Source organism: Rattus norvegicus, chromosome 6 (genome assembly GCF_036323735.1).
Source record: "Rattus norvegicus strain BN/NHsdMcwi chromosome 6, GRCr8, whole genome shotgun sequence".
NCBI lineage: Eukaryota > Metazoa > Chordata > Mammalia > Rodentia > Muridae > Rattus > Rattus norvegicus.
Genome location: NC_086024.1, coordinates 88,110,237 through 88,114,597, shown reverse-complemented (window position 1 = coordinate 88,114,597; position 4,361 = coordinate 88,110,237). Strand labels below are relative to the sequence as shown.

General features: G+C 32.8%; 1 long non-coding RNA gene across 2 annotated transcripts; it reads left to right on the top strand.

Moving 5' to 3' along the window:
* Nucleotides 1-542: 542 nt before the first annotated feature.
* On the top strand, nt 543-4,042 carry LOC103692643 (uncharacterized). Of its 2 annotated transcripts, XR_005505979.2 has the most exons (3): nt 800-834; nt 1,092-1,179; nt 3,926-4,042. It is a non-coding gene; the product is annotated as an uncharacterized LOC103692643 (long non-coding RNA). The 2 variants fall into 2 exon arrangements; XR_010052695.1 differs by having other exon boundaries at nt 543-1,179.
* The last annotated feature ends 319 nt before the right edge of the window (nt 4,043-4,361 follow it).

Genomic DNA, 4,361 nt, shown 5'->3' with positions numbered 1-4,361 from the left:
ACCTTTACTGTCAATTTGCATAGTGAAAGTATCTATTCATATTCTTGCCCATATTTAACTATTTCTTTCAATGGTCAAACTTGAACTGTATGTGTTTTAACTGTTCTTTTCTTGGAAACTTTGATGGATTTTAAAGTAGTTTCATTAATTTCATAATTATGAACACAAGGAAGACTCTACTTCTATCTGTGGAATGTCATAAAATTACTTGGCATTTTGGAGGTACCTAAATTTCATACATGATTATAAAATTATCACAGTATTCCTTTAAAGACAGTGGCAATTGATATATAAATGCTCAGCAATTACTCATTTTTTGAGACACAGCAAAAGGTTTAACTTAATTAAATTAGACCTAATTATGTATACTTTAAGGGCAGTGAATTTTCTGTAATCGGTAAGGGCGCTGTTACTGAACATAAAAAGGAAGCAGACCTTTCTAATTGAGTGCCTGCAACACCCTCAGTAACACGACAAGAGACATGGCTGATTCTCTGAAGAAACTGTCTACTACCATTCAAAGTAGAACAAGCATTTTCTTTTCTCTTTCTTCTTCCTGCTTCTTCTATCAGTAGCAGTAGTAATAGAGGCTGTGACTTTCTGTGGTTCACAGTGTTCTGTGTGAACATTGTTTCCTTGTATCATATATGATAAACATCACTGATTCTGTTTTTCTGAATGAAGAATTTGAAAGGAGAGTAGGTCATAATTTGTTTACAATCTTGGAGCTGGTAAGGGTTGGAATTGGAATCAAACTTTGGAATATTCTGGAACTTTCCAAACGTTGGTGTTCTGCTTCAGAGTTCAGTCATGAACTCCAGCATCTGAGGCTTGGTTAGCAGTTACTCTTGCTTGAATGTGGTTGTGACTCTTAATAGTTTATGGTTTGGAAGCTTGGTCTATGGTATAGTGATGCTGAGGTTAGAGGAGGTTTAGGAGAGGAAACGTAAAGTAAGATAATTAGGTCATTGAAGTTATTTCTCCTGAAAGGAATGTTTATTCTTTGGGAGGAATACTGCTTACTTAATTAAAGTGTTGTTACAAAAGAGAATGACTGATGCCTGCACTGCTTTGATTTCTTGTCTTACCAGGTGTTTCTGTCATTGTGACTCATCTTCTGTGGGCTCCTTATGAGAACTGAGAGTAGACTGCCTGCTTGATGCTCCTGGATTTTCAAAAGTTTGAATTGTCTAAATCTAATTTTTATAAAGTACCCAATATCAAATATTTTATTATAGTAATAGAAAATGGGTTCTATACTGGTACTAATGTTCTCTCATAGTTAGTTTGGTGAGTAAGAAATATCCAGAAAGTTCAATATGGTATATTTTTACTTATTGGTCATTTATATATGCCAGAGCCTTAACTTAATAGTTAGAGGAGATGGGGGAACAGGTGGGGAAAGTAATTGTGGGAGCAGATGACTGGGAGGGGAGCAATGAGCAAGACATAAAATGAATAAGTTAAAAAAATAAATTAAAAAGATAGTTAATCAAATGGTCTGCCTACTAAAAGAGTGTAGTTATAATGGTATGTGGGAACATTATAGTATATATATATACATATTTATACATTATATACATATTTATGCATATATATTAAATATATATTTAATCCAAATATATCACACAAGAAGTTGTACACTCCATAACATGCAGAATATTTTACAGAACATTTTATCATATAGGTAGAAGAGTTCTGTTAGTTAAAACTGATTATGTTTAAGAGAGTTTGTAACTTAAGGAATGTCGTAAGATATTTATGGAAGAACTGTAATATTGTTAAGTGCTATGATAGAGCCATGAAATAGTGGTAAATCTTATATTTTCAATAATCCATCTCTGACACTTCTTTCTGTTCAGTATACTTTGTTCTGTTACTCAGGACAAATAGAAAGTATAAGGTTGGGATTTTCTAACTGGCACTCGCAGTACTTTTGCTTTTGTGTTTTATGCTCTTCTTGTCTAGGTTACTTGGCACTAGAATAGATAATACTAATTTCAGAAACCTTTAAACAGAGTACTAGAAATTCAGAATTTGAGAGTTCAGTTGAAATATTAAATAGATTTTTAAGATGAAGATCACAATACTGATCTTTCAGGCTCTTCTCTAGTAATATTTGATTGTTTCATGTTTACTAGGCTGTTGTGAAATTTGTAACCTTATATGAACCTAGACTAAGGCAGTGTGATCGTGAGGAATAAGGGTTATAGAGAAGAGAAAAGGTAAAAGCCATTTAGATTACTGAATTGTACTTTTTCACATTGGTAAGTGGAAAACTCATCATTTTTATGCTGCCTGTGCGTATAGGGTGGAGAGAGACAGAGACAGAGACAGAGAAAGAGACACAGAGACATACATACATACATACAGACAGACAGACAGACAGGCAGGCAGACAGGCAGGCAGAGGGGAGATCAAGTCAGTCTATGGGTAGGTATGTGGGTTCTAAGAACTAATTCATAGGCCAAAGTATGACAATCAGATACCTGTATTGTTTAGATTTTTCTAGAATGTAGATAGATATGAGTCTTTTTGTAAATGTGTTTCTGGATAATAGAACTCCCCCTTGTTTCAAATGTCAGTGCTTAATTATTTTTCTCTGTTGCCATTTAAAGCATAATCCTTCCTCAATGGATCTACTATTGTATATTCAGTGTGTTTTCTTTTACACTAGTTAGTTTACTGTAACTGCCAATGTTTCTTATGGCAATAGCCATTAAGTGTCCTTCTCAATTGGACTGAATAACTTCTTTCATTTACTTTAGTTTACTAGGCAGACCTGTACTTTCAACATAGGTATTTTTCCTGTGGGGTTGTTAAATAGAATCTATATATTCTTAAATGCCAAGTGCTTATGTCATAAGATTCTTTATGCTTTTTGTCTTGGATTTACAGCTAATAATGAAATTCTAAAATTTTATTACTATACAGAAAAATGACTTACTTTGAGAACAGAATATTAATCACCCCAGCTAACTTTTACACATTTCAAAACTTATCTATTTTAAACTTATGGTTGAATATTTTGGCCTTGGTGCTGTTCCACTTTGGCTTAAAGCCGAATATTTAGACACACTGAAAGGAAACCCCATTATAAATCTCTCATTTAATTAGCTGGTTTAAACAGAAAGAGAGCAGAAAGTCAGTCAGTATTCTTTGTGAGAATAGCAGATAAATTTTCTTTACGAACTGAATTTTGGGAGTGTATTCTGGATAACTTTGGCCAGTGACTTTAATCTCTCTCTCTCTCTCTCTCTCTCTCTCTCTCATAATTTCTAAAATGAAGTTTCATTTATCTCTTTTCAGAAAATAAATAAGAGCTGAGCCAGTATACAGAATGGTTAATTTGCAAGATCTCTCCATATTAATACTTTTGTAAATGTGTTGTATTTGTCTGGGAAGATATTGCATGCTTTGTTGAACATCTCAACTGGAGACTAAGAGTAAAGTGCTACTGCTTTGCTGTTGTTATCAGTGTTGGAAACTGAACTATAACCTCATTCATGAAAATAACATTATTGATAACATTCTATTTTAAAGCTAATGGATCTTTTCTTCTTTCAACCTGCTCAATTTGTAAGATTAAGAATCCTTGCCCAAATAAATCTCAATATATTTCATCATATTGCTGGGAAAGTATACATGTGTTTCATGGTTAATATTGGAGTTGTATGACTATAAAGAGGAGAATTTTCTTTCCATGTGATACAGAATTAGCATCGCAAGCTTTTCTTAAGAACTTTTTTAATCCCTGGGAGAGTGAAATTGAAAGGAAGAAATATTGCTTGATACTTTTCACACAGTGAGATTACAAATAGCTTCCATACTCTTCTTTTGTTAACATTCTATACCATCTCTTTCCCCACATTCACAGTTTTGTAATCATAATGAACACTGAAATTATTTTATTTGTGTCTTTCAGGACCGGAGATGAGAATATTGATTGTTCACTGCCATGTTTATTCTGTCTGAATCTGAGAAGTGCCACAGTTTAAAGTTCCCATAAGTGAATATTTATTGAATAAAACCCACTGGATGATGAGGTTTCATCTTGTTTGTGTTTATGAATATTTCAAATAAGAAAACCCTGAGAATGCAATTAACTCCTGTCTGTAAATCTTGTCAAAGTGATGTCTGGAGAACACAGTTAATGTTATCCATTTTTAAAGTTCATATTATCTTTAATCTCTTTTGTTCCTTCTGGTACATTTATTGCTTCTATTAGTAAGCAATAAATTGTAATTAAGTTTAAATTGTACCTTAAATATTTCTATTTTAATGTACTGTAATATTCATATTATTTCAAGAAAACATACATATTATCTTAAACATTGAGTTATTGAGATTAGGAGAGTGGT